Genomic DNA, 25,297 nt, shown 5'->3' with positions numbered 1-25,297 from the left:
GGAGTGCACTTGTGATGAGCACTGGGTGTTATATGTAAGTGACGAATCAGTAAATTCTACTCCTGAAACTAATGTTATACTATATGTAAGTAGAATTTTAAAAAACTTGAAACAAACAGAAAGAGCAACCACCACAAAATGATTAAGTATATTACCCATCAATAATTACTTTAAATGTACATGGTCTAAATGCTCCAGTCAAAAGACATAGGGTGGTGAAATGGATGAAAGAAAGAATAAGGCCTATTATATGATCCCTACAAGAGACATGCTTCAGACCTAAAGACACATACAGACTTAAAGTGAAAACATAGAAAAAGATATTCCATGCAAATGGAAAAAACCCCACAAAAAACAAATAACAAAAACAAAATAAAACAAAACAGAATAGCATTTTTATATCCATCAGATATAAGACTGTAACAAGAGACAAGAAAGACATTACACAGTGATTAAAGGTTCACTTCAACAAGAGGATGTAACAATTATATTTGCACTCATCATTGGCACACCTAAATATATAAAGCAAATATTAATAGATATAAAAGGAGAAATTGACCAATACAATAATAGTGCTAACTATTGTTATGTTAGTAAGTGCTAACACCCCACTTACATCAATGGATAAATTATCTAGGCAAAAAAATCAATGAAGAAACAATGTCTTTGATTGATACATTAGACCAGCCAGCATTGCCCTGTTACCAAAACCAGACAAAAACACTACATAAAAAGAGAAAACTACAGACAACATTCTTTTTTTTTTATTTTTTATTTTTTTACAAATAGTTTATTGTCAAATTAGATTCCACATAACACTCAGTGCTCATCCCCACAAGTGTCCTCCTCCATGCCCCTCCCTCCCTCCCCCCCACATCCATCAGTCCTCAGTTTTTGTCAGCATTCAAAAGTCTCTCAAGGTTTGCCTCTCTCCCTTTCCCCCACCATTTCCACCCTTCTTCTCCCCGTTGTTCCTCCATCAAGTTCCTCCTAATCCTCCTATATGTGCAAACATATGATATTTGTCCTTCTCTGCCTTACTTATTTCTCTCATCATAACACCCTCAAGGTCCATCCATGTTGCTACACATGGCCAGATTTCATTGTTTCTCATTGCCATGTAGTATTCCATGGTATAGATAAACCACATCTTCTTGATCCATTCATCTGTTGATGGACACTTAGGCTCTTTCCATGTTTTAGCTATTGTGGAGAGTGCTGCTATGAACATTGGGGTACATGTGCTCCTATGCCTCAGCATTTCTATATCCCTTGGGTAAATTCCTAGCAGTGCTATTGCTGGGTCATAGGGGAGTTCTATTGTTAGTTTCCTGAGGAACCTCCACACTGTTTTCCAGAGGGGCTGTACCAGTTTACATACCCACCAACAGTGTAGGAGAGTGCCCGTTTCTCCACATCCTCGCCAGCATCTAGAGTTCTCTGATTTGCTCATTTTAGCCAGTCTGACTGGCGTGAGGTGGTATCTCAGTGTGGTTTTGATTTGTATTTCCCTGATGAGGAGGGATGCTGAGCATCGTTTCATGTGACAGACAACATTCTTGATGAACAAGATGTAAAATTTCCGAACAAAATATTAGCAAACTACATTCAACAATACATTAAAAGGAGCATTCACCACAATCAAGTGGGATTTATTCTGGGGATGTAAGGATGGTTTAATTTTTGTTGCAGGATATTTTACCTCAATACCTGTTGTTTGTTGTCTCACCACTTTGAAGAATGAAGAGGTGGACACTAAATCAGCAGCAGGCAAAAGTTTATTGGAGTATAAGATTAGAAAGTAAGAAGAGTATGAAAACTCTGTTTACAGAGAGGAGACATTCGAAGGGTCTTTGTTTTATAAGGTTTTGGTCATCCCTGACTTCCCTGACCCCTGTTTCCTTCTCAGGTCCTACCTTTATTGGCTTGATAACTCTAGGTACTGGGTGTCTGTTCCTGATTGGCTTGATCCCATTGTATAAGGGGTGGTCTATAGCCATACCATTCCTTGTGGTCATATGTTTTATGGTACTTATTTTTAGTACCTTTTATTAACTACTTTTTTTCAGTTAGGTCTTTTTCAAATTCCTGAAGGGAATGTGATGGGGAGTAGGCAGTGCCTGTTATATTCTTAAGAAGAATCTTATGCCCGAAGGAGTTTGCTGTGGTCAGATGCTCCCAGCATTCTTCCAAAATACATGTTTTTCCCTCAGGTTCTAACCTTTCCCTTCCTGCCTTTTTTATCCTGTCTTTCTCTACCATATTTTTACAAATCAATCACATTATATATGACATCAACAACAACAAAAAGGATAAAAATCATATGATCATCTCAAAAAATGCAGGTCATTTGACAAAATACAGTATCTGTTCATGATAAACAGTCTCCATAAAGTTGACTTAGAGGGAAAAATCCTCAACATAATAAAAGCTGTACATAAGAGGCCCACAGCTAATATACTCAATGGTGAAAAACTGAGAGTTTTTCCTCTAAGGTCAGGAATAAAACAAAGATGTCCACTCTTTCCACTTTTTTCAACACAGTACTGAAGTCCTAGCCACAGCTATCAGACAAGAAATAAAAGGCATCCAAGTTGGTAAGCAAGAAGGCCAAGTTTCACTATCTGCAGAAGACATAATTTTATACATAGAAAACCCTAAGAACTTCACTAAAAACTCTTATAAATAATAAATAAATTTAGTAAAGTTGCAGGATACATAATTAATACCCAGAAATCAGCTGCATTTCAATACACTAATGATGAAGTAGCAAAAAAAAGAAAAACTAAGAAAACAATTCCCTTTACAATTGCATGAAAAAGGAAAAAATACCCAGAAAAAATTTAACCAAGGAGGTGAAAGACCTATACTCCAAACACTATAAAACACTGATAAAATAAATTGAAGACAACATAAAGAAATGGAAAGATTTGATGCTTATGAATTAGAATATTGTTCAAATGTCCATACTACCCAAAGCAATCTATAAATTCAATGCAATTCTTATCAAAATAACAACAGCATTTAAAAAATATCAGTAGCATTTTTTCACAGAACTAGAATAAACATTCCTAAAATGTATATGGAACCTCAAAGAACTTGAGTACCCACTGCAATCTTGAGAAAGCACAAAGCTGGAGATAACACAATCCCAAAGAGGCTAATCTTCAGAGGCCCAAATTGGGAAGGAAGGCATAAGCAGAAATAATCCAATAACATAGGCACTACCTAACATTCAAGGTAGGTCTAAAGAAACTACTAGAAACAGATGACCAGAAATACCGATTTGCAGATTTGTGGGGCTGGTACCTCCAAAACAGAAAATGGTTTATTCTTTGCCATTGTTTTAGTCATTTTTATGAGCATGTGTGAGAGGGAGTGCATGTGTAACTAAGGGGTATAAGTTAATGCTTCATAAGTCTACTGCTTCTAGGATGGGTAGAACTCTACAGGGACTGCTGTTCGCCGTAGAAAGTGAATTTCTCACTGGACTCCGTCCTCATCTTCCTATTATTGACAAATACCTTGAATTTCCCCTTTGTGCCTTCACCTGCTTTTTCCTTGTCTGTATCTCTGGTGACAAAAACAGTGATAATTATTTAAATAATAGAACTATTTGTCAAAGGCATTTAGCCATATTATTTTCCTCCTTTAATGAGGTAGGAGTGATATTGGGGAAATTTTACATTTAGTTGGCATAAATGTTCTCAGAAAATTAAAATAAATGCAAAAGATGACATTTTACAAGATTGCTTTCCATTCTTAACATAATGAACAATTCAGTCACTGTTGAATGGCCCAATCTATTTTATTTCTTTGAACAAATTCCATTGTAAGAGCCAACATATCTATGTGCTTCCAAAGCAGAAAGTAATTATCATTACAATTAACTTTTACAAAGATACACATTTTCCTTATGGCATTGCTTCTCATCTTCACCTTCCTCCTCAATTTGTATTCATATCTTCTAAGTGCCTGTATAAAAAAAAGATTACCCCCTCTGCATTTACTTATATAGCTCTGTTGAGGAACTCTGTAAAGACATCAGAATACAGATAACTATTGCCTGAGACACCAAAGTTACATTTTAGCCAATATGTAAGGTCAAGGCATATTGTTAAGTTCTTCTGAGAATCTGAAGGAACTCCAGAAATAGAGATACTACCTTACACAGAGGTAAAGATATTCAAAGGAATTTCTCTTTGGATGTTTATGGTAAGTATGAGGATTTTAAAACTGATTTTCTGACCTCTATTATTCCCTCATTCTTCATAATCTTTTGAGGAAGCCATGTGCTTTTAATTGTACTTGAATATGCCTTAGAGAAAACAGAAAATAAGTGGGAGGTTGGGCAGATCAGATCTCTTACCTTCATTGTAAAGCTATGCAGTCAAGGAGGTGTCTAATCAGAGATATCTGTGGCCCCCTAATATGCCAGGACAATTGATATCCAAAGGGCTAATGTTAATCATAAAATATAGCATAAAATATAGAAAAGAAAGACCATTTAGCAATCAATGGCAGTAGTCTCTCCCCCCAGCCCTGTTGTGGGGAGAGAACATATTGATAAAAGATTCACCCTGCGTGGTTCTGGTGGGAGATGTCTCTCTATTCTGATGAGGGATGTGTCTATCAGAACCCTGGCATAAATATTGCACTGCTGAACTAAAATCCCTTGCCCTAATTCTTATGTTCACAAATCAATTTTATAATCATAATTTTATTTTGTAGGAGGTGGTTTTCCTTCACAGAGAGAAGACCAGCTAGAATTCACGGGTGGATAATTTTCCCTTTCAAGCTTAGTGTGATTACATTCCCAACGTAGAAGCCCCTTCTTCTACCAAAGTCCCCACATAGGTAAAACGAACGTATGAAAATGATGCAATCAATGTAAATGTCAATTTGGAAGGCCTCTAAATACTCAGCCAGGCAGCTTCTCTGATGAGACCACAACATCAGTGCACTGATAGAAGTAGGGAACATAACTCAAAGTGTAAAGGTATCCTTGTTTTTGAGACCACACCTGAAATAATGGACAACACGCTGAACAGTATGAAGAGTGCATGAAAGTCTTGGATGCATTCAGAGAAGAGTGACTACCAAGGTGGTGAAAATGCTGGAAACCATGTTTTGTGAATTGGGGAAAACACTTAGCCTGCAGAAAGGAAGGGGAGGAGAATAAGGACACAGACACTGACTTTTATGATCTCAAGAGTTAGCATAATGAAGAAGATAGAGTTCTATATTAATACTGGATAAAACAAGAACCAAAGAGTGCAAATTATATGGAGAGATATTTTTGAATCAATTTGAAGGAGTCTTTAATATTTGAAGGAGTTGTCTCAAGAGAAAATAAATTTTCTGATTTTGGAGTTATTCTAGCAAAAGCTTTACAATAGCAAATTGAGAGGGATATTGAAGAAGAGACACTTGGAAAAGACGATTTTTTTCTAGTCACTTTAAAATCTTATTTTCTAAAAATTTTTGCATTTAAAGATATAATTGAAGGTCTGATTCTAAGCCACTGAAATATTCGTGTAGTGTGGTATATGGGAGAATTCATTTTATTTATATGGTGACATTTTAAAACTTATTTTCACATGGGGCGCCTGGGTGGCTTAGTCGGTTAAGCGTCTGACTTTCGCTCAGGTCATGATCTCGCGGTTCGTGGGTTCAAGCCCCGCGTCGGGCTCTGTGCTGACTGCCAGCTCAGAGCCTGGAGCCTGTTTCAGTCTGTGACTCCCTCTCTCTCTGACCCTCCCCTGCTCACGCTCTTTCTCTCTCTCTCTCTCTCATAGAAATAAATAAAAATATTTAAAAAATAAATAAATAAAACTTATTTTCACAGAATTATATTAATCATTATCTTTCCTTCATGACATAGTGACTAAAAATATTTCTTTAAAAATTTTTCTTGGGGTGCCTGGGTGGCTTAGTCGGTTAAGCGTCCGACTTTCGCTTAGGTCATGATCTCGCGGTTTGTGGGTTTGAGCCCCGCGTCGGGCTCTGTGCTGACTGCCAGCTCAGAGTCTGGAGCCTTTTTCAAAGTCTGTATCTCCCTCTCTCTCTGACCCTCCCCTGCTCACGCTGTCTCTCTCTCTCTCTCTCTCCTAGAAATAAAATAAAAATATTAAAAATATTTTTTCTTAATGTTTATTTTTTTTTTGAGAGAGAGACAGAGACAGAGATGGAGTATGAGTGGGGGGGGGGGAGGCAGAGAGAGAGAGAGACAGAGAGAGAGACAGAACCCAAAGCAGGCTCCAGGCCCCAAGTTGCCAGCACAGAGATATCAGCACAGAGCCTGACATGGGGCTCGTACACATGGACTGTGAGATCATGACCTGAGCCAAAGTTGGAAGCTTGACTGACTGAGCCAAGCAGGTGCCTCCCAAAATATTTCTTTTTATTTTGAATAATAAGCACAAGTAAGCCATCATTGCAATATCAAAAACCAACAATATGTAGGAATAAATCTATAGAAAATCATGGAAAAAAGCCTCTACAGGGACAACTATAAATGTTATGGAGGCAAGTTAATGACTATCCTAATAAATGGAGGAATAAGCCATGTTCATGAATTGGAATATTCAAACTAGTAAACATGTCAGTTCTCCTTAGAATAATCTGTAGAATCATTCCAATCACAATATAAATCTTAGCCTAAAGTGTGTTTTCTGTGTGAGCATGTGTATGTATGTGTGTGTTTGTTGACAAACTGATTCTACAATTTTTAATGGAAACATAGAAGGAAAATAGCCACAATTTTAGAGATAAGTAAAAGATGAAAAATTTACTTTAAAATATAGGAAACCTATTCTAAAACTATAGTAATTGAGACAGTATGGTTTTGTAACATGAATAGTCAGAAATGTAAATAGACCTTATAGAAATAGACTCACACAAACTTGTCACTCTATTTGTGACTAGGGTGATATCGCATCATGGTTTGGAAAGAACTGGCTTTTCTTTATTTAAAAAAAAATTTTAATGCTTATTTTTGAGAGAGAGACAGAGCATAAGCAGGGGAAGGGCAGAGGGAAGGAGACACTGAATCTGAAGCAGGCTCCAGTCTCTGAGCTGTTAGCACAGAACCTGATGAAGGGCTCGAACCCAAAATCCTGAGACTGGGACCTGAGTGGAAGTTCGACGCTTAGTAGACTAATCCACACAGGTGCCCCAAGAATTGGCTTTTCAATAAATGTTTCAATTGGAGATCCATATGGGAAAAAAATCTTGACACCTGCCTCATTCCACACACCCATCTCGCCAAAGAACATGCGCGCAAACACACACGCATGCGAACATACTCAGCAGACTCCAACGGGAACAGGAAAGGAAAAACAATAGGACCAGAGAGAATATCATTAGCATCCTGGAGTAAACAATACCAAGCACTGGTAAGGATATGGAGAAATAAGAACTCTCATAGGTTCTGGTGGGAGTGTAGACATCCACAAACACTTTGGAAAACTGACAACAATTTTACTGCTAAGTATATATTCAGCAAAAATGCCAGGACATGTACTAGAACATTTATAGCATCACTGTTTGTAACAGCTAAAATCTGAAGATATACTATCATCCATCAACCTTAGAACTGATAAATGTATTTTTACTATGACATACACTAATGAGAAAGGACATTCCATAATTACAAGCCACAATATGGGTGAATCTTGCAAATAATGTAGAGTGACAACAGCTTGACAAAATATGACTGTAGAATATCATTCAAATGATGAAAAAATAGATCACACTTGTACATGCCATTTAAAATTCAGGTGACTCATTTTACTTGGTGGAGGTTAGTGACTGGAACGGGTTCAAGAGAAATCAAGGTAACTGACTTTGTTTCTCAATCTGTGTTCTAAGGAATGTTCAACATTTGAACTGTTTACTTATGATAGGTGCACATTTCTATATGTTTATTATAATCCAATAGTTCAAAATTATAAAAAAAGAAAAACACATTTACAAAAAATTTCTAGGTATCTACTGTGTTCTAACACTATTTTAAATATTATGTTTTAAATTACATTTACATTGACTGTTTGTTGGGGTATAGACATGCACTTGATTTCCACCTATATAAGAATATATAAGATCTGAACAGGTTTTACTTAGTACAGCATTGAATTCCACATGTCAAAGTTAGGAAATACACATTCTTATGCACACATGTATCATTTAAAAATGTATCCTGCATTAGTCTGAAAGTTAGCCTCAACATATTAGAATGTGAAGGTATCACTCATTATGTTTTTTTGACAGTGCAATTAAGAAATATGGTCATTTTTAAAAATAGCTAAGAAAAACCCTTTAAGTATTAAAAATTCAAAATTACATTGTTATATAATTTGCAGTTTAAAAAATCATAATAGAAATTTAAAAGCACTTAGAACTAAAGGATAATGAAAAACCTATATCAAGACATGAGTTTCAACTGAAATGGTGCTTCAGTGGAAATTTACATCCCTAGATAGTTTCAAAAAAGTTATATTTAGAGAAAATTATTTTACAGTATATATTTAGAGAAAGAGGCAAGGCTAAAATCTAATGCATAGTATCCATCTGAAGTTTGAAAAACAAAATAAATCCAAAGAGATTAAAAGAAATCTATAGTAAAATAGGAGTGTAAAGCAAAGACAAAATATATCCTGTATGGATGAATAACAAATCTAAAACACTTGTTTTATGAAACTATATCAAAAAGGCACACTTTTAGTGGTATACGTAGGAAAAATAAAGACATATAGTAATTTTTAAACTACAAATAATAAATTTAAAAAAGCATCTATAACTTCAGAAAATACTGCTAATAACTATTTGCCAAAATTTTAGTCAAATTCAGCGAAATGTACAAATTTATGGGGAAAGAGCATATTATAACATTTTTCAGTCACATAAAATACTTTACACCTGTGTTCTCTTTCTGAGTGAATACATAACTATAACTTTTAATATTTGAAATAGTTGTATTCCCTTTGTTAACCTACAAATAGACAATTTTTTGGTAGATCGAAGTAATTTTTTCTCCAGATTCATTGATTTGTCAATAAAAAGTTCTAAAGACCTATATTTGAATTTATTAAAGTAAAATGCCAATTATGTGCACTGGCTCTTCTAACAAAATTAACGTTTCATAGAAAAATGAAAATCTGACATAAGAAAATGTCAACAAATAGCAATGCTGTTATAATTTGATGATAATTTTAAGAGAAATTAAACTCTTTTAATAATAAATTGATTCTTGTACTATCTAAACCTTTTAGAGGAGTTCAATTTTTCATCTTGATTATTATAATTTTCTATTTTTACTTTTAATATGCATTCATTAAGATCTCATTTACCTACACCATCTTCTTTCTGCACTCAATTTGTCTACTGTGAATGAAAAAGTGACATTGTCTTTAAGAATAGAAATTAAGTTTTTAAAAAAATTTCTAATGTTTATTTTTTTTATTTCTGAGAGAGAGAGAGAGAGAGAGAGAGACAGCGTGAGCAGGGGAGGGTCAGAGAGAGAGGGAGACACAGAATCTGAAGCAGGCTCCAGGCTCTGAGCTAGCTGTCAGCACAGAACCCGACTTGGGGCTCAAACCCATGAACCATGAGATCATGACCTGAGCCGAAGTCAGACGCTCAACAGACTGAGCCACCCAGGTGTCCTAGAAATCAAGTTTTTTTGAATGATTTGGCAGACTACCTCCATCAAACATGTGTTTTTTAGCTTTGAAATATAATTGACATATAATATTGTATAAGTTTAAAGTGTACATGTTGAGGGGCGCCTGGGTGGCTTAGTCGGGTAAGCGTCCGACTTTCGCTTAGGTCATGATCTTGCGGTTCGTGGATTCGAGCCCCGCGTCGGGCTCTGTGCTGACTGCCAGCTCAGAGCCTGGAGCCTGTTTCAGTCTGTGACTCCCTCTCTCTCTGACCCTCCCCTGCTCACGCTGTCTCTCTCTCTCTCTCCTAGAAATAAATAAAACATTTAAAAAATAAAATAAAATAAAGTGTACATGTTGAGGGCCGCCTAGGTGGCTCAGTTGGTTAAACGTCCAACTTCGGCTCAGGCATGACCTCACAGGTTCATGGGTTTGAGTCCCACGTCTATGCTGACAGCTCAAAGCCTGGATCCGGCCTCAGATTCTGTGTCTCCCCATCTCCGCCCTCTCGCATTCGTGCTCTGTCTCCCTCTGTCTCTCAAAAATGAATAAAGTTTAAAAAAGTTTTTTTAAGTGTACATGTTCATTTCATACACATACTACAAAATGATTATCATCATAGTGTTAGCTAACACCTCCATCATGTCAAGTAACTACTATTTCTTTTTGTTGCCAACCATTTATAATCTATTTTCTCAGCACATTTCAAGTATATAATACAGTACTATTAACTATAGTCATCATGCTGGACGATAGATTCCCCCAAACGTATTTCTTTTACAACCATAAATTTATACCATTTTAGGAGTTTGGCTTCTGTGTGCGTGCATGTGTCAAAAAGAGCCTATATTACTTACTTATACTAGCCTCTTATGCTTTTATGCTTTCTTGCCAGGTGCCTTGGAGCAGGAGCTTTCTGGGCTGGAGATTTCTGACCCTTCTGAGCTTTTAGAGACACTGCCTACTGGCCCGCAGCTTTTGGGGCAGGAATCTTCTGGGCTGTAGCCTTTTTGCCTGCAGCAGCAAGCACTTTTCCTGGAAACTTTGCATCAGCTGCTCCAGCTGAACCCTTAGCAGTGGGTATATTTCTGGGAGAAGCTTCCAGGACAGCTGCTTTTGGTAGTTTTATAACTTCAAGACTGATTATTCTATTCCTCTATTTGTTTGCCTTCATGACTTTATAGTGATCAAAATCTGTGATCTTGGCTTTCCTTTCTCTGGCTTTAATCTTCTTGACCCACCCTATGGCTGCCCATTTCCTACCGGTGCCTGCCTTCTGCCAGGCTTGTCTGACATACCTCGGGTGTACACTGTGTGGGAACTTGAGGATGAAGTCAATGAGCTGCATGCATTTGAAAGGCATAGTATGTCTCCTTACCTGAACGCAAGGTCCATCAACCAATGCCTTGTTCTGGTCAATAACATCTACAATCTAGACCATCTTCCTGGCACGAAGGCCAAAGGAGATGTAGGCCATCTGGCCAGCCTCTATAAAAACACCTAAACACCATGTTGGTGGCATTGGACAAGAGGGGTTTAGCTTTTTAACATTTCATGTGTAAGTGACATCATACTGTTTTTGTCTTTCTCTGACATTTTGCTTAGCATCATGCCCTCAAGTTTCACCATGTTGTTACAAATGATAGGGTTTCCTTTTTTCTCATGACTGAATAACATTCCGTTGTATATATTGGGTATATATATAATGGGTATATACAACGGAATGTTATATGTACACATATTCACACCCATTCCCCAAATCTCCGTCCATTCATCTGTTTGGACATTCAGGTTATTTTCATATCTTGGCTCTTATGAATAATACTGCAAGGACCATGGGAGGGCAGGTATCTCTTCAATAACCTGTTTTCACTTACTTTGGATATGTATTGAGAAGTAGGATTGCCAAATCATTTAGTATTTCTAATTTTTTTAGAAAACTCCACACTAATTTATATTCCCATAAACAGTGCACAAGGGTTCTCTTTCTTCCACATTCTAGCCAACACTTGCTTTCTCTTGTCTTTTTGATAAAACAATTCTAACAGATATGAGAGGATATCTCAGTGTGGTTTCGATTTGCATTTTTCTGATGATTAGTAGTGTTGCGCCTTTACGTGTACCTGTTGTCCTTTAGCAGGTCTTTGGGAAAATGTCTATTGAATTTCTCTGCCCATTTTTAAATTGTATTTTCTTTTCTGTTTAATTATAAGACTTCTTTATTTATTTGGTATATTAGCCCCTTATCAGATATAGGATTCAGAACTTTGTAGGTTGCGTTTTCATTGTGTAGATAACTTCCTTCATTGTGCAGAAGCTTTTTGATTTTATGTAATTCCATTTATTTATTTTGCTTTTGGGATTATAATAAATCATCGCCAAGACCAAGGTCAAGAACCTTTTTCTAGGTCCTCTAGAAGATTTACAGTTTCAGTTTTCATTTTTTAGGTCTTCAATCCATCTTGAGTTAAATTTTGTGACTGTTATAAGATAATGGTCCATTTTATTCTTCCGCATGTGGTTATCCAATTTTCCCAACAGCACTTATTGAAGTCACTATCTTTTCTTCATTGAATATTCTTGACTCCCTTGTCAAATATTATTTGATCACCTATGCAAGGGTTTATTTCAAGGCTTTCAATTCTATTCCACTGATCTATGTATCTATTTTTATGTCAATAACATACTGTTTTGATTACCACAGCCTTGTAGTATAGTTTGAAATAAAGAAGTGTATTCCTCTAGCTTTGATCTTCTCTCTATATTGTTTTGGCTATTTGGGGTCTCTTGTGGTTCCATGCAAAATTTAGGATTGTTTTTCTACTTCTACAAAAAAAAATGTCATTGGAATTTTAACAGAGATTACACTGAGTCTATAAATGGTTTTGTGTTGTATGGACATTTGAACAAATTCTTAGAATCCATATCTTTCTACTTGTTTGTCTACTTAACCAAATTTTACTTAGATTTCTTTGAGCTCTTTTCTCAAAGGAGCCTTGACTTTGGCTTGCCTTTACCAGGAATCCTGCTGAGTCAGTTTAATGAGAATTACCTACCCTTAATATACTGTCAAGTTCCTTATCCGCTATTCTTGATATCCTCACCTTCTACTTTTACTTGTTTTATTTGGAGTTCAGTCTTTCTACTCCTATTGCAACAATCTTGAATAAAATCTTCTGTACTATTTTAACAAACGTCAGAATAGTTTAACTGTTAAGAAAACATTAAATAGCCATACAAAATCTTGGTTTTACATCTCTATGAAGACAGTCTAAGAAACGGTTATCTTTAATGTACATCACATTTCTATTTACCAAATGTGAGAGCTCATTTAGCTATTGGTTAAGAAAATTGGGCAAATTTTCAAGATTTAAGAATTTCCCTTGAAAGAAACAAAAAGAAATATCTTCTTTCCTCAAATTATAGGAGTGAGGGGTTTGGATTGATTACTGGGCATTTTAGTACAAGAAAGCCTTCTATTGGTATTAATAAAGTACAGTTTTGTTCATCTGTGGTAACTTATGTATTGGTGGAAGGGTTGTACAGAAGGAAAATAGGATATATATTTTTTAAAGTTTATTTTAATTTGAGGGGTGCCTCGGTGGCTCAGTCGGTTAAGCGTCCGACTTTGGCTCAGGTCATGATCTCAGGGTTCATTCGAGCATGCCCCGTCGGGGTCTGTGCTGACAGCTCAGAGCCTGGAGCCCGCTTCAGATTCTGTGTCTCCCTCTCTCTCTGATCCTCCCCTCCTCACGCTGTCTCACGCTCTTGCTCTCTCTCTCTCTCTCTCTCTCTGTCTCTCTCAGAAATAAGTAAAACATTAAAAAATTTTAAAAAATTAAGTTTATTTTAATTTGAGAAAGTGGAAGCGGGGAAGGGACAAAGAGAGGGAGACAGAATCCCAAGCAAGCTCCACACTGCCAGCAGACAGCCTGATGCAGGGCTCAAACCCAGGAACCTCAAGATCATGACCTGAGCTGACATCAGGAGTCAGATGCTTAACCTACCAAGCCATGCAGTTGCCCTGAAATTAGGATATTTTTAAATAAACAGAAAATGGCAGACAACATCCATATGAAGGAAACATAAGAATTTGTAAGATGAGAAATTATTTCAGGTGAAAATTTGTCTTCAAAATCAACTATCACACAGACAAAAACACCTTGACACAGATATTCAAATACTCAGAATATAAATTTCCTTGGGGTCACTCAAGGCCAGGAAGAATCTGTGTCCCAGGCAGCTAGAGTGCAAAGACCCCAAGTGCAAGGGGATTGAGATAGAGCCCTCACAAGGTATTGCCTCAGTAGTGGGGCCAACTTATATACATACTGAAGCCTATTCCAGTCATAACTAACACATATCCAAAATAATCTTCCAAAGCATCAATATTCCAAGTAATGACATCGAAGAACAAAGCCCAATTTTATTTAAAGTAACACAAAATGCTCAGCAATTAACAATTTAAAATGCACAATGCTGGTCTCCTACCTAGTTACCAGGTATGCAGTGGAAAAGAAATACAATTCACCACTAGCAGGGAAATGAACCAATAGACACCCCCACCCCTGCCCCTGAGAGGAGGGTAGAATTAATATAGAAAGACTTTAAGACAGGCCTGAGAAGCAGACTATCTATGGTCAAACATGAAAGGAAATAGTATAAGAAGATAATAGGAAGACACAATCTAAATATCAAAGTGGACATATAATTTCCTTAAAATCAGGAATGTGTTGAGAAGTGGCATAGGACAGCAGTGAAGATCACCGTCTCAGGAGCCACTGTGCCGGGTTTCGATTTCCAGCTCTGAAATGACACTTGTGGATCCCTGTTCAAGGTAATTGTCATGCTATGCCTCAGTTTCCTTCTCTGTAAAATGAGTATAGTAATAACACTTTCTGTCAGGTTTGCTATGAGGGTGGAAATAGTTCATATTTATCAAGAACAGAGAAGTTTGCAGGGCATGAATTTTAATGGCTAAAATAAGGTTTATGAAATAAAATAAAGACAACCTAGTTTTCCTCCCTTGAACACCCAGAAAGCAGGCTCCCTCTCAACTTACCTCCTTTTTTATTCTTGAGTTTTCTCTGTAGCCAAAGGGCCTGCAGAGAACTGGTGCTTTCTCTGTCCTGCTGAAGTTCAGAAGACTCAGGAGTTCCCAGAGTGTTGAAATTTGCTCACCCGTCTGTGCTTCTAGCAGTTTTTAAAAATGTTAGGAGGTCCAGCCACTATTTAAGGTAATGGATGTGACTGCTCTTGCCCCATTCCCCACTAGCACTCTCATCAAGCTGGCTCATATTCCTCACCTGGTCTCTGGTAGTCACCCAATTCATAGAAGCCTTCCCAAACAGCAACATCCCAAAAGGTGTCTCCCTATTATTCTGTCCTCAACCTTGACTACACTTTGTGCAGGTCAATATAACTTCTAGTAAAGTGTACCTCTCCCACTAGTTTATAAACTAAGTAAAATCACGGATCCTGCCTACAAGTGAATTCAGCTGCAAAACAGCTTCCTAGCTCTGATTCTACAAAGGAATCAGCTGGAAGGCATTTCAAAGGCCAACCCCAGTGATTCAGATTTAATTATTTTGGGTTGGGTCCCAGGCATTTGTGTTTTGAAAAACTCCTTTGGTGATTCTAACATGTAGGCTGGGTTGAGATCTACTGCCTTAGAGGATCAGTGTGCACTTTGCCATGAGCTGTACCTGAGTGCAGGGGCCTCTCTCTATCCATCTCCACCTCACCATGCTCTGGGCAGGTGGAGACTTTAGTAACTGTGAGTCACACCCAGGCTACAGATTAGAACTGCCTTAAGACGGTTTTGACTATCCTGGTAAATGTAGTTTTCCAGAGATTCTCACTTGAGGATAAAGTTTGGGACCCATCAGGAGTGCTGAATGTTTCTAATTTATGATCAAAGTGGAGAGGCTCCTCTTAAAAAGGGTCTCCTGGGCAGGAGACTTTCTTTTGCTTCCTAACAGAAGGATAGTAGTTCTCTAGAATCTCTTGAGGCCTGGGGTAAGTGACTAGGACCTGATCTAAGAAAGTCTTTCTGAGATTTGGGTTTTACTCAAGAGAGGCACGTGGATTTAAAGAAAGTAGTTTCACACAATTTTAGGGCTGTTTGTCTTTCTAAAGATGAGGAAATTGAGTATTAAGTTTTAAACCTTAGGGGAAAATCTTCTAATTTAGGGGAAAATTTCAGTGTTTCTTTGTCAAACATTAATCTATAAAATCTCTTGGATAAATTTTGAAATGAGAAGGCAAACAGGGTAGAATCTTGGGAGGAAAAGTTTTTGAGGTTGATGGAAGTGTGAGTTGATACTGGATGTTCTTGTGTGAAGGGAATTCACAGGTCAAAAATATGGGTGACTGTGAGGGTTGGTGATAATTTCTGATGTGCCAATGAAGTGACTCCCAAGTATTTTATTTTCCAAGGTGAAAACAGTCTTTTCAGCTTTTTGAGGGACAAAAGAAAAAAATAAAGACAATTAAGTATTATGAAATAAGAGTGACTGAGCAAGGATAAACGTTGGAGAGAAACTATGGAAATTTCTACCAAAAAGTATAATGAAAAGCAGAGAAGCCAGGGGAGACATGACCATGGAGGCAAACACACATAGTGCAGTGATTCTCACTGTAAGAGAAGCCATCTTCCCAGGCTTCAGACAATCGGCATGAGAGAGAGGGAGAGAGAGAGTTAGTTTAATTGATCAGATTTCGAGAGAGGCCTTTCCATAAAAAAGGAGCAAATCTGTTCACCCTTGTCTATGACTTTCCTCCTCAAGGAAATATTAATAATATCTAAATATTAGTAATATCTAAAATATTAGTTCTGTAAAGGGAAGTAAGTATATTTCACCATGATTTAGAGCTTCTTGCATTTTTGAGGATATGAAAGGAAACTTGTAAGCTGATAGAAAATCACCAATTTTAAATTTTTTTTTTAATTAGCAACATAAAATAGAACTTAGGAAAATGCATACAGACAACAGTTTGGAATGAAAGAGAATCTGGAAGGAATGGAGAAATGTGGGTAAGAGTGATTGAGGTTTCTGTGGGTATATATGACATCAGTGTTCCTGGGTACAAATAACCATCAACGAAAAAGAGGTTTGAGGATAAGTACAAAATCATGGGTATGAGTGGGATCCTAGGGGGAGTTTCTGCTAAACCCTAGACCTAGTGGAATTGTATCTGTAGATAATAGGGAATCACTACAGGCTTTTAAGTAGGAAAAGAAATATTTTAGGGAGAACATCATGGTTTCAGGAATTGTGAATTTGGAGTAGAGAGAAAATGGCGTGTTGGCACAGTTTATGACACTTTTAGCCAAACTGAGAGGAAATACTGATGGAGAGGCTAAGATAGGAGAATGGAGAACAGAGGAGTGATTGACACATTTTTTGGAAGTGAATATATCATTATAGAGGGACTTGGAGGATCTGGGGGCAGAAACTGGCCCTAATGCCTAGGAACTGGCCACCACCCAGAGTGGCTACTGGGCATCAAGACCCTGGTTTTTAATATAACTACTATGTCTCAGCATAGTACTTGATCTGTGATCCTGGACACACTATCTTCTCTTTGACTCTTGGTATCTTCCACTGAAAAGGGTGAGAGGCAGACTAATTCTGGACAATATCCCTTTATTAATTCAAGGATTGAGACTTTGATTGGATCTGCCAATCTCTTCAGCTATTCCTAAACTAGTGTTTGAGTGGATAACTGGGAGAGGATGTGTTTGACTTAAACTAGTGCAGGACTTCAAAGCATTCTTGGCCCCATACTCTCAATTAAATAAAAGATTGCCTTGTTTGTGCAAACGTACATTCCTGACTTCTGAGTTTTCTTTTCACTCCTCTGAGAGCTTCCAGTTAAACAAGAAGTGCTGAAACCCTAGCCTCTATAAAACAGTGGAATTAGCTGAGTTTTCTTCACTCTGGTATCAAAACCATTCTTTCATTAAGGGTCGATTCCATGGACAATAGCCATAGCATCCTCAGGGACAAACCCACATATATTGTTTTTGGTGTTCAGACTAAACCCTTTATAGGGGTTTACTGGACAGAGGACATTGATCTGGGCATAGATGGAGGGATCCTGAGCATGGGTGGTGGTGCTCCAGTCCTGGCAGTGGGTGAAGGTTCTGTCAGATCTCCCATGCCTGTGAGTCCTAGGTGTGACCTGCCGTCTGGGATTTAACACAAAATTGGTAGTTCTGAACCAACCATACTCCCAGCTGCAAATGCTTATTTCTACCCCACCTGAAGATAATGGGGGCCCTTTAGTGACCCATCAGCCACCCGAGTTCTCACAAAGCTTCTATTCTCCATGGGTAAGCAATATTAAGCAAGGGACTGTAATACTAGTTATTTCAGTCATTGTTAGAAAAGTGAAAGTAAGGTTGTACATGTATATGTAACTGATAAAAGTTGTTCATGAGAAAGATTTGTGAAATGGGGATCTGCACAAAACAGGAGTAAAATATCTTTTTATAAACTTGACTCAAGAAATGTAGGGAAACAGGTATAAGAGACACTATATAGCTAAAATAGTTTACCTTATATGCCATGTATTCACATCATCCAAAGAGGATGCTGAGGTTAAGGGGCTCCTGGGTGGCTTAGTCAGTTAGCGTCCGACTTTCGCTTAGGTCATGATCTCGCGGTTCGTGGGTTCGAGCCCAGCGTCGGGCTCTGTGCTGACTGCCAGCTCAGAGCCTGGAGCCTGTTTCAGTCTGTGACTCCCTCTCTCTCTGACCCTCCCCTGCTCTCTCTCTCTCTCTCTCTCTCCAAGAAATAAATAAAAAAAAAAAATTAAAAAAAAAAAAAGAGGATGCTGAGGTTAAGAAGCATCAGCTGCAACATCACAGGAAGTGAACCAAGGCCCAGGAACATTAAATAATGGGGCTTTGCTCACACAGCCCAAGAATGCTGACAGTAGGATTTCACCCTACTGATTCCTTTATCCACAAGTTTTCCCTAAGTTAATGTTACTCCAGACAACAAGAATTTTGGGGAAAGAGTATGAGAAGGATGACAGATCCCAAGTCACCAGGAAGCTGAGCTCCCTTCCTGCCTGTTGGTCTCTCTCTATATATTTGGGTCCCATATAAGCCCTGGCTAATAGCAGAACTAGGAGGTCCTCCAGTTCAATTTCACATTTTGCATTCATTCCATTGGTATTGTGAAGAGAAGGACTTGTGAAATTCCTGGTCTCCCAAGCTTAACTGGGATTCAGGTTGAAATTTTCAGTTTAGGATCTGGATCAGAAACAGAGAGGGTGGGTGACTTTGACTGGGGATGGAGTCTACAGAGAGAAAAGCAGGGATATTGGGCACAGAGATCCCATGATGGGCTCAAGGTGCAGGACTCTCATCCAGAGCATGCAGGGTGAGGGGGGTTGGAGAAAATAAATAGGTAAAAAAATCTAAACAAAACAAAAACCTGGGGAATGGCAAAGTGGGAAATAACAAATAATAGTATACTGGACATAAGAAAAATTTTAAGGAAGACACAAAGTAATCTTAGCAATTAAGGCTAAATTAGAAGTCAAAGTAGTATGGCTTCAACTGTATATAATAGTTTAATAAATAAAGTATTTTATGCCAGGTATGAATATACTTAAGACAATAAAAAAGAAGACCTTAAATAGCTAAAAAGAATCAGAGAGAATAGTGATTTAAAATTTTTTGTTTATTTTTTAAAGAGAGAGACCGTGTGAGTAGAGGAGGGGCAGAGGGAGAGGGAGACACAGAATCTGAAGCAAGCTCTGAGCTGCCAGCACAGAGTCCGATGTGAGGCTCAAACCCCCAAGACGTGAGATCATGACCTGAGCCAAAATCAGACGCCCAACCGACTGAGCCACCCAGGCATCGCATGATTTTTAATGAAGAAAGGAGACAACATTCAACATACACATACTTGAATTATGCATAGAAGAAAAGCAAAACACTATAACAGAATTAATATTTAAAACAATTCTCCAAGAAAACTCCATGTAAATAAAAGACTTGCAGTGACATATAAAAGGATACCTGGTGTATCTGGGAAAATTGACTCAGATTTGTCATCTCAAAGACATATTATGGTAAAAGTATTGATTTTAAAGATAACAAATTTCCCTAGAACATTAATAAAACACAAAACAAATGTCACTGACATAGAAAACTCATTTTGGCCTCAGAATTTTTGACAATAATATACAAATGAAGATAGCACTACAATTAAAAAAAAAAAAACAAAAAAACCCCAAAAACATCAAGGAAAGAAATAGGTGACCCAAGTATTATAGCTCCAGCTAAGCTGTTTTTCAAGTATTAGGGGTATAGAAACACATTTAAATACACCAAAACTAAGGGAATATGTACCCAAAAGCCCTTTCTGAATGATATAAAAAAATGGGTGTCATACAGCCAGGAGTGAGTATGAAATTTTTGGCAAAAAAAAAAAAAAAAAGTTAGAGGGTCCATTGGATAGATCTAATTGTATATCTAAGAAAGCAAGAGGTGAAGGAATAAACTGTTGTTTGCCTTGACATTAAAAAGTAATAATGCTATGAAAAGGAGAATGAGAAGTTAAGAAAGGAATTCGAATAAACTCAAAGGTGGTCACATAAATAATAGGTGGAGTCAGTGGCTATTGTTATAAGCTGGTAAATCAAAAAGTAGATGCCTATGTAAGGGGCAGTGGAAAAGACATTCAGAAAGCAAAAGTATATATAAAATACTATACCCAGTTAAGAACAAATATCTCAGCTATATCAATCAAATGTACTTCAGTCACAAAACCGGTAACATACAGTAGTTTGATGTATAACTCCTTAGTGGTGTTTCCAGTGGTTCCTTCCAGGGATTACTTAATTGGATAGGCATCCAATGCATTCACATAGGTACTCATGCTTGGTTTCATGCTCTGTTGTGGCCATCTTGAAATTAACTTCTTCACAAGGGGACCCATATTTTGCATAGACATATCTGGATTTGGATCCTGGCTCTGTCACTCATTATCTACTTATCTTTGGGCAAGTCACATAGCCTGTCTATAACATGCTATTGTCCAGTGCTATGATAGGAATTGAAGTTGGTGTAGGACAATGGTAAGTGCATAACAAGTGCCATAGTAAGTGGTAGATGCATAGTAACTATTGCTGCTGTTGTTTTGGTAGTGGTGGTAGTTATTCTTTGTGGTATTTATTTATTTATTTATTTATTACCAGGGTCTAGTATCAGTAAAAAGGAGAGTAGGCAACTTTGATTTGAAGTATCAGAGATTACTTTGTAAGGAAAGGAATTATTTGGCTGAGTCTTGAAGGCTGAGACTGAGCCCAGTCAGTCACAAAGAAGATGGAATAAATAGCAGATGAAACGGTAAGGAGGTTTGCAATCATTGGGCATCTATGGGAGCATGGTTTCCAGGAGCATGGATTTGGGTTAGAATCTTACCTCCATTAGCTTCATGACCTTGGGCAAATCACCTCACCTCTTTGTCTTAATTTCTGTATCTTTAAAAGTTCTAGTCATAGTATAGGATTTGCAGGATTATTTTGTGAATTAAATGAGTTTATGTATGCAAAGTACATAGCAGAACACCTAGCAAATTGTACATGTTTTATTAGGAATATATTATTATCCAAGGAAATCTGGGTCAGACAAGAAATTTCAAAGTAGGCAAGGGCCAGTTCAGAGGATTAGTCTGCCGTGCTAAGGACCCTTAATGTGATCTTGAAAGTAATGGAAGGTAATTAAAGTTTTTAAGCACAATTGTGACATGATCTGACCTGCCTTCTTAAAAATTGCTATGACAGCATTATAGAGATTTGAAGAATTGTGGAATAAAAGTTGACTGCCAGTTACCATTGCTCTCCCTCCTGACTCATCTGACAAAAACAATTTCAATTTCTAGCGTAAGCAATAGTCAACATTGAGCAGATAAATTGTTAACTCAAGAAAGTGCCTTCTGGCCACAGCATCTGTCCCAGGAGGCACCCTGCTGAAGGCTCAACCATAATTCATATCCTAAATACCACTTACACCCTACACCCAAGAAAGAGTCCGAATATGCTCTAGATTTCCACTCCTCATATCTCTACAAAATCAACTCCAGGCTTGTGGAGTCACAGCTAGAACCTGCTGAGAGCTTTAACACTTCCAGTCTCATGATGCCCAGTTGAAGTCCTCACCATTTGCTATTGCTGCCAGAGGATCCTTGGATGCTTCATTCACAGCAGATGTAATGACAGTCAATAAACAATGTTTATTGAGCACCCACTGTGCTTACAGTGCAGGAATAGGGCTACAAAACCTGCTATAGCAAAGAAAGCAGTGGGAGATGGTAGTACCTCTTGTGTAGTGTCTGACACCCCTGTCAATAGCATTAGCTCTTCCAGGCCATTAAGAATTATTCAACACAACGAAAACTGTGACTCATAAACTGTCCTTTTGCCAATTTCTAAGGTGTCTAACAGCTGGAGATTCACTAGGCATTGGACAATTCTGAGAATATGTCCAGTACTCAAAGAATGTTAACTTGTCATGCAGGATCAGTTATCTGAATTTCAATTTGAATTATGTACTCATAGTTTTGACCAGAAACTATTTAAAGTAATGAGAAACAATTTTTGAATATCGTATTTTATTTTAAAACTTCCAAAAATACCATTATTTCTGGATGTGTATTTCTTTCAGCAATTTGGGAGACTTTGTTTTGCAATATAAGCTGTTTTGAACCCTTAGAAACAATGGTGCATTCGAGTTATATTGCATTTTGAAAGCCTGTCTATAATATATCCACCATTCATCATCTATTATGAATGAATAATGGCATCATTCATTCCATTATTTAAGATATTCTTAGGCAAAAAAAGTCATTGACATTTAAAACCAAGGTTCTTTATTATATGTAGAAATATAACTATATTTTGGGGGGTGTTCTGAGTATATAAAAATCATTTTATATAATACCATTATCTCATTGTCAGTCACTAAGGAATATTGAGCTGTGGTGAGTGGTTACTTTCTGTATTTCAAGTTTTCTTTTTTTTTTCTGTGAAATATAATTCCCCGTAGCTATTCCATAATTATATTTACAAAGATAGATGAAGGACCTTGTTATAGATCTCAAGCTTGTTCAAAAATGAGATTGAATGGAGTGTCAGATTGGTCAACGCTTCTGTGAGAAAAACATTCTGGAGATCCATTTTGTGTGACAACAACATGAATTTAACAAAACAAAAAATAATCAATTCCATGCCAGTGACAGGAGGTGATTCAGCTAGCTGGCTGGAAGTAAAGGTTGTTCAGCAGGTTTTTGATTCCTAATTGGGTGTCTAGCTTGCTAAGTAGCAGCTGGTCTTTAATTAGTGAAAAAATTATTACCACTAAGAGTTGCTTTAAAAAGAAAAAGAACAAAATAATTAAAATGTTAGAATCCATATGGTGAGTGCTTATCCTCACTTGTCAATAGCTGTTTTCCTTCTTTATCACTAATAAGTTTAAAAATACTCTTATGCCACTTTTTCTAAAAGTGTAACTCATGTAAATGTAAAATCCCCAATAACTCCCAGAATGGAGTAGCCGAGAAAATAGCTACTTGCCATTTAATAATTCTTTCTGATCAGGAGATTATCTCTGATAACCTCAATCCCATGGATTGAGTCTTTAACTGATAAGTAAATCTTACAAAGGCCTCATTATTGAAGAGGTTCGTAAACTCCCTAAGTTGAACTGTTATAAATACAATGACACTGGTGAAAATATCAGTACCTTACAGATGACAGGAAGATGGTCTTTGCAAACAGATTCCACTTAATAATTGGCATGAAGTTAGTATCACCTAGAATTACAGGAAATCCAAACTTGCCATGGTTTTGTAATTATAGTTCCACTCGGAGATAAAATTTTATAAACATTTTATTTAGAGATGAACCAGTCTACATGCACACTGAGCGTGCCATGAAATTCTACAGTTAATTATGCACATAGGACAATGTTCTTACCTCTCATATGCACAAAGTTGCATTCTTAAAGCCAAATGTTTATAAAGATATTTTGCTTTTGGTTTTTATTATTTGAGTTGGGAGGTGGTGATGTAGTAGAAAGTGTGTGAGTTTGGGTCCTAGCAGAGCTATATTAAAAAGTTAGCTCTTCGGGGCCGCCTGGGTGACTCAGTCAGTTAAGCATCCAACTTCACCTTGGGTCATGATCTCATGGTTTGTGAGTTCCAGTCGCTCATGGGGCTCTGTGCTGAGAGCTCCGAGCTTGGATCCTGGAACCCGCTTAGGATTCTGTGTCTCCCTCTCTCTCTGCCCCACTGCCACTTGCACTCTGGCTCTCTCTCTCAAAAATGAATAAACATTAAAAAAATTTTTTTAAGTTAGCTCTTCGTTTTTTACCAACCTAATATGTCCTAACTTATCTTTGTCTCTATTTATTCTTCTGTAATGTAGAAAACCTTTTTTTTTAATTCAACCAGTCAGATTATTGTATACTCTCTGAAATACTTAGCATTGTTTCTGGAATGCATTGCCCACTCAAATGCTTTTCTTATACTTCTTTCAATATACATGTAATGCATTTCAGTTATCTGGAAAAATAAATCATTGTGTCTACCTCATGCTCTAATGACATGATGTCAGTGAAGAATGATTTACATATTGTATTCAATGCAAATTTAAGTAAATATATCATTTATTCATCAATCTTTGAGACTTGGGTACTTTTTGGAATTAGAAGATCATCTGATTTGTATGCTGTTCACCCCAAGGTTGCTAGAGAAAATGAGACTGATTTAGTGGAAATTTTAATATATTAATTCTCCATTCTTCTGAAGTTTCTAACTCACATGTAGAAGAGTTCTCATATAAGTACCAGCTTATTTCTTTAAATGTATACATGTCTCAATATATCTCCACTTACTAAAAATAATTATAATCATGCCCAACAGCATGGTCCTTGGTGGCTGCTCTATGATAATGTGCCTTCTCTCTTGACAGAATGAGAAGCTTTTTATTCTATCTTCTTTTAACCTTTAAAGTCTTCCTGAAACCACTTTTCCTTGTTTTAATATTACTTTTTCAAGTCCATTGCAGGATAATAAAAGTAAACATTCCCAATTAAATGCTTTGTATCAACTTTTCTCCCTACTTTTCTGCTTACTTTTCAGCACTATGTAAAGTCTCTGCTCATGCAATTTCTCCATCATTATGTTCTGCATGTTGCTGAGTTCACTGCTGATGTTCAGTAAATTTCAAATTATCATGATCAAGCTATGCCAATTGGGAGAAACACTAACATGTGGTACAGTAAGATGCAAATCAGGCTATATAGATTAATAGCAAACATTTGGTTGACATCTCTAATTTTGCTTGGGTTGAAAGTAAAACTTTATTGCACTTCTCTGTGGTCTGCCATACTGCCAGCTGCCTTTTCTACAGATGTTCTCAACATATGAAGGGGAGTCTGAACATTAACCCCCCGCTGCATATCAACAAGATGCAGATGATCATGCGATAATTTGCTTCCTTTTCAAGACCTAACTGTTGATATGACATGATGGAAAACCTCATTGTTATACACTGTTACAAATGTCTGTAATTATGCTGCTGCACAACTAAACGATTCAGCTCATCCGTTC

The 25,297-nt window shown here is 37.2% G+C and overlaps 1 pseudogene; it reads right to left on the bottom strand.

Annotated features, from left to right (window-relative positions):
* Positions 1-10,524: 10,524 nt before the first annotated feature.
* On the bottom strand, positions 10,525-11,184 carry LOC120224773 (annotated as a pseudogene).
* Between the last annotated feature and the right edge of the window lie 14,113 nt (positions 11,185-25,297).

The sequence above is a fragment of the Hyaena hyaena genome, unplaced genomic scaffold (genome assembly GCF_003009895.1).
Source record: "Hyaena hyaena isolate Hyena2069 unplaced genomic scaffold, ASM300989v1 scaffold_1256, whole genome shotgun sequence".
Taxonomy (NCBI): Eukaryota; Metazoa; Chordata; class Mammalia; order Carnivora; family Hyaenidae; genus Hyaena; species Hyaena hyaena.
This window is presented reverse-complemented; position numbering and strand designations above follow the sequence as displayed.